The sequence below is a fragment of the Cavia porcellus genome, unplaced genomic scaffold (assembly GCF_034190915.1).
Source record: "Cavia porcellus strain 051 isolate PalLab524CR breed Dunkin Hartley unplaced genomic scaffold, mCavPor4.1 scaffold_11, whole genome shotgun sequence".
NCBI classification, from domain to species: domain Eukaryota; kingdom Metazoa; phylum Chordata; class Mammalia; order Rodentia; family Caviidae; genus Cavia; species Cavia porcellus.
Genome location: NW_026947494.1, coordinates 67,700,977 through 67,716,131, shown reverse-complemented (window position 1 = coordinate 67,716,131; position 15,155 = coordinate 67,700,977). Strand labels below are relative to the sequence as shown.

At 38.0% G+C, this 15,155-nt stretch overlaps 1 protein-coding gene across 2 annotated transcripts in view; it reads left to right on the top strand.

Annotated features, from left to right (window-relative positions):
* The window catches only part of Mtx3 (metaxin 3), a 117,569-nt gene that overhangs the window by 34,477 nt on the left and 67,937 nt on the right, over nucleotides 1–15,155 (top strand). The window lies entirely within an intron of this gene.

Genomic DNA, 15,155 nt, shown 5'->3' with positions numbered 1-15,155 from the left:
TTTGATCCATTTTGACTTTAGTGCATGGTGATAAACATATATCTAGTTTCAATCTTCAGCATTTGGAAAGTCAGTTTTGCCAACACCATTTATTAAAGAGGCTTTCTTTCTTCCAGGGAACATGTTTAGCTCCTTTATCAAAGCCAAGATGGGTCCAGGGATTTAGCTCAGCGGCATAAGTGCCTGCCTGGCAGGTGCAAGGTCATGAGTACAATCCCCAGTACCAAAAAAATAAATAAATAAATAAAGTGACTGAGCATTTTTGTAGTTATGTCTGCATCTTCTAATCTGTTGCATTGATCCGCAGGTCTGTTTTTGGCCAGTACTATGCTAATTTTATCACAGTAGCTTGGTAGTACAATTTCAAATCTGGGATTGTGATGCCTCCTGCATTGCCTTTGTTGCCCAGTATTGCCTTTGCTATTCTAGGTCTCTTCTGTTTCCAAATGAATTTAGGAATGTTTTCTTTAGATCTGTGAGATATTTAATATTTTGATCAGGATTGCATTAAATCTGTATAACAGTTTTAGGCAATTTTTACTAAGTTGCTTCTTATCCAACAGCAAGTGATAACTTTCCATTTCCTGACATCCCCTTCAATCTCCTTTTTTAGAATTCTACAGTTTCAACGTATAGTTCTTTTGCATCCTTTGTTAGGTTGATTCCTAATTATTTCATTTTTGGATGCTATTGTGATAGGTGTTATTCCCATAATTTCTCTCTCCATGAGTTTGTTGTTTGTGTATAGGAATGCTATTGATTTTTGAGTGTTGACTTTGTATCCAACTCTACTGCTAAATTTTCTTAATAATTCTTTTAGTCTTTTGGTGGAGTTTTTAGGTCTTCTACAAATAGTGATAATTTTACTTTTTCCTTTTCTCTTCTTACTCCTTTTCTTTCTCTTATCTAATTGCTCTGGCTAATGTTTCCAGAACTATATTGAATAGGAGCAGTGATAGAGAACATCCTTGTCTTGTTCCTAATTTTACAGTGAAAGCTTTCAGTTTTTCTCCATTTAATATAATATTGGCTGTTGGTTTGTCATACATGGCTTTCATCAGATTTAGGTAAAGACCCAATTTTCAGTAGGTTTTTTTATCCCAATTTTCAGTAGGTTTTTTTATTATGAATTAATGTTGAAGTTTTTTCTGCATGTATTGAGATGATCTTGTGGTATTTGTCCTTGTAATGGTGTATTACATTTATTGATTTGCATATATTGAACCATCCCCGCATTCCTGGTATGAATTCCATTTGGTCATGGTGTATAATCTTCTTGATGATTTGCTGCATTCTGTTTGATAGTATTTTCTTGAGAACTTTTGCATCCGTGCCCATTAGGGAGATAGACCTGTAGTCGTTCTTTTTGGATGGGTCTTTCTCTGATTTTGGTATCAGGTTAATACTTGCCTCCAGGAATGAGTTAGGGAAAATTTCTGCTCTTTCAATTTCATTAGAGAGTTTGAGGAGTATTGGCATTAAATCTTCTCCAAAACTCCTGCAGAATTCAGCCATGGATCTATCAGAACCTGGGCTCTTCTTTGCTGATAATTTTTAGTCACATTTTGAATCTCACTAACTGATATTGGGTTAGTTAAAATTTTTATATCTTCTTGATTCAGCTTTGGTAATTCATATATTTCTAATAATCTGTGTATTTCTTCTGTTTTTTCCATCCGATGTGAGTAAAAATTTTCAAAGTATGCATTGATAATCTGAATTTCTACAGTATCTGTAGTGATTTCACCCTTTTCATTCCTCATTGCATGAGTTTGAGTTTTTTCTTCCCTATTTTCAATAAGGTTGTTTAGAAATTTATCAATTTATTTATTCTTTCAAAGAAACAACTCTTCAATTCTTTAATTCTTTATATTTTCTTAGTTTCAGTTATGTTAATATCTGGTCTTACCTTCATATTCCTCCCTTTTAGGGGCTTTGGGCTTGACTTGCTCCTCTTTTTCAAGAAGCTTTAGGTACCACATTAGGTTGGTTATTTTGGCACTCATTCTGTTTTCCTGATGTGAAAATTCACTGCTATAAATTTCCCTCTTAGGACTACTTTCATTATGTCTCACAGCTGGTGGTTTGTCTTATTTGCATATTCATTTGATTGTAGATATTGTTTAATTTCTTCTTTAACTTCATCTATGAGGCAATTGTAATTTATTACAAAAATATTTCTGTTTGAAACATGAGCTTTCTCTGATAATAAGCTGCATTATTTTTTTCAAGATAGGATCTTGACATATAGTTCAGGCTGACTTTAGAACTTATTACATAGCCTAAGCTGGCCTCAAATTTGCAGTAATCTTCCTACCTCAGCCATTTTGGTACTAGGATTAAAGTTCTGCACCACCATAGTTGGCTTACATTATTTAAATTTGTAAGTAAGACCTACCCTCATGAAGCAGAGACAACTTAGTCACTTGCATATTTTCTTTGGGAAGAATTTTGGATCCTGTAATTTAGGTAATAGGATTTCTTTCCTCTACACCAATCTGGGGCTCAGAGAATGGAGCTTACATGAAGTAAATCTGCATCTTTATTCTCCTTCTTTTTGAGCTACTTCTTGTGTGCGTTTATCAGAAGGTAGATGAGAATATATTTGAAATTTAAGAGGTTATCACTATAGAAGGCAGTGAGTGTGTCATGTGAAGCATACAGATGTATTAAGGAAAATGTAATGCTTCAGAGGCAAAAAGTCATCAGGAAATAAACTAGAAGCCTTCGTTTCATCCTCTCACCTCCTCTGGCTCCTCAGTGGGGCTGATCCTATCCATTCCTCACTGTAGTCCCTGCCAGCCGAAGGTCCAAGCTCCTCTCCACATCCCTGGCTTGGCTTTCCTGTCCCAGATGTCTGAGCAGATGCACCATTGGTTTCCTACCTTCTGGCTTCCTCCTGTCCAATCCATTCTCCACATGGATTAGCAGTTATCTTTCCAAAATGCAAAATGGTCACGTTTCACCCTTACTGAATACCCTTTAGTGGGCCTTCATTGTAATCAAGTCCAGTCTCCTTATTGCAGTTTGTAAGGCATTTCATTCTCTTTTTGAATATAACTTTGCCCTTCTTCTGTTCTTGCCATCACAGATGCAGCCATGATATCACTTTGCTCTTGCAAATACTCCAGACTTTCTCTTAAATCTTTGAATGTGGAGACTCCAATGAATAAATAATAGAAGCCACAAAATCAGTTTAACAATTCAGTTTTTAAGCTCCATTAATTTAAAAATGAAAGGGCTGCTCTCTGTTTTAGTGCCCCTTACATTCACATTATACCAGATGTTTCTACTTCTACATGTCTAATGTGCATACATGATAGCTCTGCACTTGTTGGCTTTTCCTTTCCCCAACTTTGCAAACCCTCATGTCAGTCCTTGGCTCTCAGTTTATACCTTAATTACTTTGCAAGCTCCTTTGCTTGTACTTTCCATTCCCTAAAGTTAAAACACTGTCTATGTTTTAACATAAAGTCTCAAAGGCTGACATCTCCAGCCCAGTCTCTCCTGCCAAGATTAGACTCCAACCCATAAGGAAACATCTAAGAGGTCTGCAGCAATCCTAGACTCGTGCTTAAAGATGAACTCTGGTATTTGTTTTATAAAAAATTCTTTTTTCCTTTCTCAATAAGTGTCACCTGTATCTCTTCATTCAAGACACAAATCTGGATATTTACCTCTTCATTTCAGTCTGTTAAGAAAACCTACATGCAAGTAACATTTGACAAGTTTTACATATAATAACTTGTTTACTACTCACAAGTCTTCAAAATAGCTACTATTATTTTTTTAGAGCACTTTCTTTTCCTCTCTTTTTTACAATGACAATTACACATTTTGGGTTTTATTACTCCCACAGTTCTTATTCCTTTTTTTTAAGAGAATAAAACCAAATGTGACATAACAAAACAGAGTCAGTCAAATCAAAAGGATGGACATAGTACATAATTTAAAAACAGAATACAAGGTCATCAACAATGGTTACCATAATGCCTCTTGCTATCTTAAGAAGAATTGCCTATATCATCAGTTATAATAAAATTGAACAAAACAGTAAAGAACAAAACCAGATCAGCCTAGCCCAGCCTGTTTAGCTGCCGCGCCTGGACATAGGTCTGCAGAGGAGGAGCTGGGCAGATCTGGGGTGCCCTCACCGGCCTCTCTGCGTGTCTGGAGGACTCTGGATATCTCCGCCCAGACTGCTGGAGTTCCCCCAGGCTTCCAGGTGCAGTAAAGGGGCGAGGTGGGTTTGAGGCTATCACATCAGCCTCCCCATTCCGGCTCCACTTGGAGACCTGCTGAGCTGCCGACGGATGGGCGGGCCCACACTATCAGCCTAGCCCAGCCTGTTTAGCTGCCGCGCCTGGACATAGGTCTGCAGAGGAGGAGCTGGGCAGATCTGGGGTGCCCTCACCGGCCTCTCTGCGTGTCTGGAGGACTCTGGATATCTCTGCAACCAGGGAGGGTCCACAGGTTCCTGAAGCACTACGGCCTGTGGTGAGTACCCTAACCCGGCTGCGATTGAAGAACTGTGGAGCTTCCAAGGGGCAGGTGGGCGCACAGTGTCCCTGAGGCCCAGCTTGTCTGGAACTGCGGAGTTCTGAGCAGGCAGAGGAGAGCCACTAGTTCTGTAGGCCCAAAGGCTTGGGGTAGCGTGGTGCCAGAGTCTCAGTAGCTCCAAACATAGAAGGGGATTTTCAACAGATCCTGAGGAAGCTTTCAAATAACACTTGAAACACAGAAATATAGGAAAATGACAAAACGAAAGACTAAATTACAACCTCAAACCTCCAGCCCATCTCAAGAAACCCTAGGAGCGATGTATATAGAAGAAAATATATCCCATCCACCTCATATATCGGACACAATAGCCACTGAAATTGACAAGCAACTCCAGGAAGCTTTAAAGAAATTCAAACTCGAAATAATCTCCCAGATAAAAGAAGAAATGATAAAAGAAATGAAAGAGATTCTAAATATATCTAAAGAAAACACAGATAAAAAATTGCAGGAACTAAACAAAAAGATAGAATCCCTAGACGAGCAATATAAGAAACAAACAGAATACATAATGCAGATGCACAGAGATATACAGGAAATAAAAAACTCCACTGAAAGTTGTAAAAACCGCCTTAATGAAAGTGAAGATAGAATTTCAGACCTTGAAGACAGGATTGCAGCTAGTGAACAGGAAAGGAAAGATCTTTTGAAAATAACAAGGAATCAGGAAACAACAATTCAACAACTGCAGGACGATGCAAAGAAGAATAACATAAGAATGATAGGGATTAATGAAAGAGAGGGAGACAACATGAAGGATGTCAGGAGGATATTTAGAGAAGTAATAGCTGAAAATTTCCCAAGCATGAGATCAGAAACTGACATCAGAATCAGTGAAGCATATAGAACTCCAAACAGTCATAACCAAAATAAAACTACACCCAGACATATAATAATCACCATCCCAGAAATCCAACACAAGAATAGATTATTAAAAGCTGTCAGAGAGAAAAGACAGATCACTTATAAAGGAAAACCTATCAGAATCACAGCAGACTTCTCAGCACAAACAATAAAGTCAAGAAGAGCATGGAGTGAAGTATTCCAGATCCTAAAGCAAAACGATTTCCAACCGAGACTGATATATCCTGCAAAACTATCATTCAAAATAGATGGTGCAATACGATACTTCCATGACAAAGAACAGCTGAAGAACTTCATGAACACCAAACCAATCCTGCAAAAAATATTGAAAGACAGTTTAGATACACAAAGGAAAAAACCACTAAGCAAAGCAAATAATTAAACAGAACAGAAAGATAAAGATGCAACAGCAGAGAGATAACATTCCTACAATTAACCAGCATTTAACAGTAATAACCATTAATGTAAATGGTCTCAATGCACCAATTAAAAGAAACAGACTAGCAGAATGGATCAAGAAACAAAATCCAACCATATGCTGTTTACAGGAAACCCATCTAACCCAGAAGGATACTCACAGACTGAAAGTCAAAGGATGGAAAACAATTCTCCATGCAGCAGGAATCCAAAAAAAGGCAGGAGTAGCCATTCTGTTTGCAGACAACGTGAACTTTAAACCAACAATGACCATAAAGGACAAAGAAGGTCACTACATACTCGTAAGGGGAAAACTCCAAGAGGAAGAGATAACTATCTTAAATATATATGCACCAAACTCCAGAGCACCCAGTTATATAAAACAATTATTAACAGAAATGAAAACTCAAATTATCAGTAACACAATTGTAACAGGAGACCTTAATACACCACTGACACCAAGGGACAGATCAACCAGACAGAAAATGAGCAAAGAAATAACAGAACTGAATCACACCTGTGAACAAATGGGTTTGATAGACATATACAGAATGTTCCACCCAACAACATCAGAATACACATTCTTCTCAGCAGTACATGGATCATTTTCTAAAATAGACCATATATTAGCTCACAGAACATATTTAAGCAAATGCAAAAAAGTTGAAATCATCCCTTGCACATTATCAGATCATAGCGCTCTGAAATTAGAAATTAATGACAAAAGATACTGCAAAAATTCCACAAACACATGGAAACTAAATAACACACTCTTGAGTAATCAGTGGGTCACAGAAGAAATTAAAGAAGAAATTAAACAATACCTAAAAGAAAATGAAAATGCAGATACAACTTACCGGAATCTGTGGGATGCAATGAAAGCCGTTCTGAGAGGAAAATTTATTGCACTGAGTTCCCACATCAGGAAAACAGAACGAATACAAATAAATAACTTGATGCTACACCTCAAACAGCTAGAAAAAGAAGAGCAAGTCAAGCCCAAAGCCAAAAGAAGAGAGGAAATTATAAAAATCAGAGCAGAAATCAATGCAATAGAGACTAAGAAAACAATCCAAAGAATCAACGAATCAAAGAGTTGGTTCTTTGAAAGAATAAATAAAATTGATAAGCCCCTAGCCAACCTTATTAAAAAAAGGGAAGAAAAAGCTCAAATTCATGCAATAAGAAATGAAAAAGGAGAAATCACTACAGACCCAATAGAAATACAGAGGATCATCAACACCTATTTCGAAAACCTCTACTCTCAAAAGTTTGATAACACAGAAGAAATAGACAGATTCTTAGAAGCATATGAAGTACCAAAGCTAGATCAAGAGGATATAAAACTGTTGAATAACCCAATCTCTGCTAATGAACTTGAAAATGTAATTAAGGCCTTACCCACCAAGAAAAGCCCAGGCCCAGATGGATTCACTGCAGAATTCTACAAGAAATATAAAGAAGACCTAATGCCGACACTCCTCAAACTATTCAATGAAATTGAAAGGGAAGCAATCCTTCCTAAGTCATTCCTGGAAGCAAACATTACTCTAGTACCAAAACCTGAGAAAGACCCAACTATAAAAGAGAACTATAGACCGATCTCCCTAATGAACACAGATGCAAAAATCCTCAATAAAATATTGGCAAATAGGATCCAGCAAATCATCAAGAAGATTATACACCATGACCAAGTGGGATTCATCCCAGGAATGCAAGGATGGTTCAACATACGCAAATCAATAAATGTAATCCACCATATCAATAAAGCCAAAAATAAGAATCACATGATCATTTCTATAGATGCAGAAAAAGCCTTCGATAAGGTCCAACACTTATTCATGATAAGAACTTTACAGAAAATTGGAATAAATGGTCTTTACCTCAATATAATAAAGGCCATATATGACAAACCAACAGCCAGCATCATACTAAATGGCCAAAAATTGAAAGCCTTTACTTTAAAATCGGGCACAAGACAAGGATGTCCTTTATCACCACTCCTATTTAATATAGTACTGGCAGTACTAGCCAGAGCAATTAGGCAAGAAAGAGAAATAAAAGGGGTAAAGATAGGAAAAGAAGAAGTTAAATTATCATTGTTTGCAGATGACATGATACTCTACATAGAAGACCCCCTAAACTCCATTGAAATACTCTTAGATACAATAAATAAATTCAGTAATGTGGCTGGATACAAAATCAATACTCAGAAATCAATAGCATTCCTATACACAAACAACAAAATTACAGAGAGGGAAATAAGAGAAACTGGACTATTCACATTAGCAAGCAAAAAAATGAAATATTTAGGAATTACTCTTACGAAAGAAGTGAAAGACTTATACAGTGAAAATTATAATACACTGAAAAAGGAAATTGAAGATGATCTCAGAAAATGGAAAGACATCCCTTGCTCATGGATAGGAAGAACAAACATTGTGAAAATGGCCATTCTCCCAAAACTGTTATACAGATTCAATGCAATCCCAATAGAAATTCCATCAACATACCTTATAGATCTAGAGAAATCACTCCTAAATTTCATCTGGAACCAGAAGAGACCCAGAATCGCAAAGGCAATTCTAAGCAGCAAAGACAAAGCAGGAGGCATCACAATCCCTGACTTGAAGTTATACTACAAAGCAACAGTAGTAAAATCAACATGGTATTGGAATCAAAACAGAGCCGAAGATCAGTGGAATAGATTAGAAGATACAACCACAACTACGAACACACTCAACCACCTTATCTTTAATAAAGGAGCCAAGCAGGTTCACTGGAAGAACGACAGTCTCTTTAATAAATGGTGCTGGAAAAACTGGCTCTCCATTTGCCGAAAACTAAAGCTAGACCCATGTCTATCACCATGTACTAAATTAAAATCTAAATGGGTCAAAGATCTGAATATTAAAACAGAAACACTAAATCTATTGGAAGACAAATTAGGTAGAAACCTTGGAGACATAGGAGTAGGTAAAGAATTCATGAACAGGACTCAAACTGCACGGGAAATACTTCCCAGAATCAATAACTGGGACCACTTCTTATTAAAAAGTTTCTGCATGTCAAAAGAAATCTGCAGCATAGTGAAAAGAAAACCCACAAACTGGGAAAAGATTTTAGTGAACTCTCTCTCAGACAAGGGCCTCTTGTCTAAAACATATAAAGAATTAAAGAAACTCAGACCTCCAAAATTCAAAGATCCAATCCAAAAATGGGCATCTGAGATGAATACCCAATTCTCAGATGAAGAAATGCAAATGGCAAATAAATACATGAAAAAATGCTCATCATCATTGGTCATTAGAGAAATGCAAATTAAAACCACACTGAGATACCATCTCACTCCTGAAAGAATGGCCAGGATCAAGAAAACCGACAACAAATGCTGGAGAGGCTGTGGGGAAAAGGGAACTCTCCTGCACTGCTGGTGGGAGTGTAGACTGGTACAGCCTTTGTGGAGATCTGTCTGGAGATTTCTCAAAAAGTTGGGACTGGAAGTCCCATTTATTCCAGCTATTCCACTTCTAGGCATATTCCCAGAAGAACTGAAAGCATCACACCACAGTGATATATGTGCACCTATGTTTATAGCAGCACAATTTGTAATCGCCAGATCATGGAAACAACCCAAGTGTCCATCAACTGAGGAATGGATAAAAAAGTTGTGGTATTTCTATACAATGGAGTATTATTCAGCTATAAAGAAGGATCACATTGAGATATTTATCAATAAATGGGCGCAGCTTGAGACCATACTCATAAGTGAAATAAATCAATCTCGCATGTGTGAATACCGAATAGTTTCCCTAATGTAAGTAATGATTCAAATATATAAAAATATGTGGTAATCATGATTCCCCATTAGGTGGCCTTGGAGCCTTATAAAGTTTTCACTCATTAATTAGAAAGGCTTTATTCTGGGCTTCTTGATTTGAAAAATATTTGAAGCTAGAGTATATGAAGTTTTATCCAAATATTTCAAGGAAAAAGACACTATGGTAACTACTATTAAGTCAGGTTATATGGTGGTGAAGTACTAGGTTGTTGAAACAGTCATGCTGTGACCTCTATTGTTATATTGTTATGTCCTGTTTTATCTCAATCTCCCCCTTATTGTTTTAAAAAAATTAGTCATTTCTTATGTTTGTCTTAATTAAAGAAAAAATTCAAATAATTAGGATATATAAATAATAACTCTTTTTGATTTCCTATTAACTTGTTTTGAAGTCCTGTAGTACTCCCACGATCTTGTTTTGACTGATTAGACTCTGTTCCATTCTATATGGTAGTATCAAGTTTGAAGACATAGGCAACTACTTTGAAGACAATAAGATTCACTAAGATACCCATTCTGGTTTGACTATTGTCTTCTTTGGAAGTCCTGTAATGTTTACAATGCCTAAGTTGTATTGGTCTTGTTCTCTACTGTTTTGTCCAACTTTATAATATCTAATGAGATAGACAATTCTTTTTAAGGAAACAAGGGACAACGTTGATAACCATAGTTGATAAACTTGTACTGTGTTCTACACCATGTGCTATGTCTATCCTTGGTATTGACTGACAGCTTTGTTTTGCCATATTTGACTGTATTCTCCCCCCCCCCTCCCCAAAAGTAATAAGCACTAAGGAGTAATGAAATCCAAAGTGTGTGAATTTTGTTGTAAAAAAGAGAGGGGAAGAAAAAAAAAAAGAGCTCTAACGGATATAACAGCAAGTGTGTTTAGGGGTGTTAAATAGCTGACTGTATCAATGTTTGTGGATCATTGAACACAGCTGTTTGCAGTCTACCTGTTTGAATGTCCACCTTGTATTCTTTGATGCTGTGATTTGAGGAACTATTTTCAAGATGATAATATGTAATATACTAACAGGTGATTTCTTACTGTTATGTTTTTTTTTGTTTGTTTGTTTGTTTGCTTTGTTTTTGTTTTGTTTTGTTTTGTTTTGTTTTGTAGTTCTGTATTACGTGTACCCTTACACCGCTTTGGTTTGTTTTGTGTTTTTCTCTTTTTCCTCTTAAATAAAAAAAAAAAAAAAAAAAAGAACAAAACCAATAAAACCAAGACATTGGAGACATTACAGGACTTCAAAAGAAGATAATACTCAAACCAGAATGGGCATTATAGTGAATCTTATTGTCTTCACAGTTGTTACCTATACTCTCAAACTTGGTACTATCAAGCAAAACAGAATAGAGTAAAATCAGTCAAAACAAGATGGTGAGAGCAATACGGAGTTTCAAATCAAGTTAATAGGAAATCAAAGTGGGTTACTATAATATATCCTGCTATTTTTTATTTATTTTTTTCCCTTAATTAAAAAGATAAAAATAGCTGGGCATGGTGGCTCATGCCTCTAATCCCAGCACTCGGGAGGCTGAGGCAGGAGGATTGTTGCGAGTTCATGACCAGCCTAGGCTACAAAGTGAGCTCAAGGCCAGCCTGAACTGTACAGAGAGACCCTGTCTCAAATAGGCAAAAAAAAAGATTAAAATAATAAAAAAAGGAAATTGAGATAAAAGAGGATATAACAACAAAACAGCACAGGTCAGAACATAACCGTTTAAGCAAAATAGTGTTTCACCACAAGATATCCTGACATAAAAGTAGTTACCATAGTGTCTCTTTCCTTGAAATCTTTGAGTATAACTTCGTATACTGTAGCATCAAACATATCAAGACAATGTAAAACCATTCAAGAGAATGACAGTATTACAGGGTATTTAGAACCAACTAACAGAAAATGAACAATGGTTTCTATATAATCTCCTTGTTTATATAAGTTTTTGTTTATATTTCAGATATAATAAAATCCAATAAGATACAACCTGTTAAGACCGATGGAGACAGAAGAACAAAAGCTTGATGGGACTTAAAAACAAGATGATACTAAATCTGCACTAGCTATTATGATGTCTTGTTTTCTCCAAAAGAGTTGTTCATACCATCCAACCTTCTCTGCCTCATTTCTGTTGAGCTCTTTTTCTGTCATTAGTTGTCAGTTTGTCTTCTTCATTTCACTTTCTGCTCCATTGATTGTGGCCTCTCTGCCACTGTTTCTGGAATCTTGGTATTTTTCTTTTTTAGAATGTTCTGCAGTATTCTCTGTAGAGTTGAATTGGTGGTTGCAAATTCCCCTAGTTCCTCTTTATCCTGGAAGCACCTTGTTTCTGCATTAATTTCTAGGGACACTTGTGCAGGATATATCAATCTTGGCTGGAGGTTTTTGTCTTTCAAAGTTTGAATTATTTCCCCCCACACTCTTCGTGATTTGATGATTTATGCGGAGAAGTCTGCTGTAATTCTGATGGGTGTACCCTTGTAAGTTATCTGTTTCTTGTCTCTGACGACTTTTAATATTCTGTTCTTATATTGGATTTCTGGAATTTTGATTATTCTATGCCTGGGTGTAGTTCTGTTTTGGTTGTATGTGGCTGGGGTCCTGTATGCCTCATAGATCTGAGTATCTTTACCTTTTCCCATATTAGGGAAGTTCTCCTTGATTATTTCTGTGAATAGCCTTTGCAGTTCATTTGTTTGTATCCCTGCTTCTTCCTTTACATTCTTAATTCTTAAGTTATAGATCCTCTTATCCTCTTCTAGCCTTTGTATTTTTACTGCTTGTTTCCTTGTTATTTTTAAGAAGCTTTTCCTTTCATGCTCCCACATTACAAATCTGTCCTCCCGTTTCTTTCAAGCTGTTATGCCAGCTTTCAAATAGAGTTTTTAGTTTCCTGGTAATCTCTTTGACCCTGCTTCATGTATTCTACATTTTCTGTATTTTCTCCATCAAACAATTCTCCCTTTTTTTTCTGTTCTTCCATTCCATCATCTGTTTTTTCTTGGGAGGTGCTTAGCATTTCTTTAACTATCCTATTTATATCTTGCTTTAATTGATTAAATACTTCACTTTTGAACTCATCTATGAAGTCCCAGAGATATCGTTTTATGTCTATTGGTGCCATGCCTGATATTGCATGTTTTCTGTCCTCATTCTCCTTTGCACTTACCTTTCCTGGATCAGTGTTCTCAGGATTGGGGTCTGAGGACCTTTTCTTGTTGCTCCCTCTTCCCATACTTTTTTTTCCTTCCTTACAAGCATATATAGGAGGCCCAGTTTCTTTCTTTGTTGGTTACAGTTTGTTTGAATCACACTGGCTAGGTGTTTTCACCCACTGCAGTGTACTAGGGAGACACAGACCTGGGCAGCCTATGCTGGGCCCGCCCCTCGAGGTCAGTCAACCTGCTGAAGGCTTCACTGCATTAGGTGCACTGCCAGGCCCAGGGACCTGGTTTGGGCTATGGTACTGGGTGTTAGTTCATGGGGTCACCCAGATCAAGTCCTCCCCACCAATCCTGCTTGAGAGGGGAATATGTGACTGAAGTCACTGCAGCGTCCTCTTCCGGCTAGTCTGCCCCGTCCCAGAATGCCCTCTGTTGGAGCCCCCTAGTCTATGGAAGGGTCCCCGTTCCTCTCACTCACCATAGGTCAGTGCAGGGCTCCCTGCCAGCTCTGCTTTCAATTTGGTTTGCCAATTCCTGCTCTCAGAGCTTTTGCATCTCTATCCTTGCTGTGCCTATTCAGATGCAGTGGCAGCAACAGGAAATTTAAGCCGTGGTTTTCAGAGGTGCGGGTTCCATCTTCAGCACTGAGACTTTAGGTGTTCCAGTCATAGCACCGGGATTGCATTTCCAGTTGGTTTCTCTCAGCTTAGTTCATTCCTGGGTTGGCAGGGTATATCTCCCCCTGCTTAGGACTCCCCAAACCACACCATTCCTGGAATCTAAGCTGGCTATCTCAGAGAGCCTCCGTAGCTGCTGTTATCTATCTGCCATGTTCTCCCAGAAGTCCTGGGAGCAACGATCTTAACACAGTCTCCTGGGCTCTGGATAGGTAACTGACTCACTCCAGCTGCCAGCTGAGTTTCCAGATTCCCGGTTCCCGAGAGGGTTGCTGGGCATGTCCTGGGCAGGCTTAAAACCTGCCAGGTGAGCACAGCCTAGTATGGCTGGGCTCTGGGTGGGCCTTTGAGCTCTAGGAGCAATGATCTTAACTCAGTGTCCTGGGCTCTGGATAGGAAGCTGACTCACCCCGGCCGCCAGCTGAATTTCCTGGTTCCAGGTTCTGAAGAAGGTCGCTGGGTGTGTCATGGGCAGACCTGAAACCTACCAGGCGAGCACAGCCTAGTGTGGCTGGGCTCTGGGCAGGCCCCTGATCTCTGGGAGCAATAATCTTAACACAGTCTCCTGGACTCTGGATAGGGAGCTGACTCACTCCAGCCACCAGCTCTATAGCTATTATTATTATTATCACCCACCTTGTAGAAATGGAAACGAAGGCACAGTGAGGTTAAATAACTTGCCTAAGGTCATAAAGCTCACGAATGGAACTCGGATTTAAATAAGACAGTCTAGTGGGCTCAGAGTTCATGTACTTAATTTGTACTGTGTTACTCTTGGCACCCACTATGGTTTGTATCCTCCCAAAGCCTCATGAGCTCATAGACCAGGCTTTTGTAGGTAGTTGATCTAGGATGTATATTACTGGATTAAGGGTGTATGATAACTAAGTTAGTCCACTGATTGGTTTAGCGTAGTTCTCAATGTGGATAATGGGAAGGCCCACTATGAGTGTGGGTGTTACTGACTAATAGGCTTGTGTCTGCTTTGCTGCTTCCTGCCTACCTTGTCATGAACTGTTTCTGCTCTGCGATGCCATGCCACACTGCCTTGGACCCAGCCAACTATGTACTGAAACCTCTACAAACTGTGAACTACAATAACTCTTTCCCTGTTGAACTTGTGTCAAGTATTTTAACCCAACAAGGAGGAAGTAACTAAGACAGTACTTTGCTTTGACCCACCCATATATATAGCCTATCAGAAGTGCAATTGATTCTACCTCCAAAACTATCTAAGCCCATTTTCCCCTCCTAGTCTTGCTGAGGCTATGATACTCCAGGGCAGATCTTTCTGTCTTCTCCTTCAAGAGACTCTCCCAGTCATGCTTCCCAGAAAAGCCAGATGTTAGTTTAAATGTATTTTTTTTCCTCCTTTAACTCCCATATTCAAATCATCTCATTGTACTATTTTTTCTTCCATATTAAATTTTATAATTGAAAATCATGCCCTTGTATATATTTTTTAAAAACAATGAGAGCAGGCATTTTGAATTGTTTTCTACTATCTACTCAGTACCCGGCATAAATCTTTGTACACGTTAATATGTGTGAGTGGAAGAACAGATGGATGAGTGACTGAGTAAAAAATGACTGGATAACTTTTGTTTTATGAGTTAAAAGTACA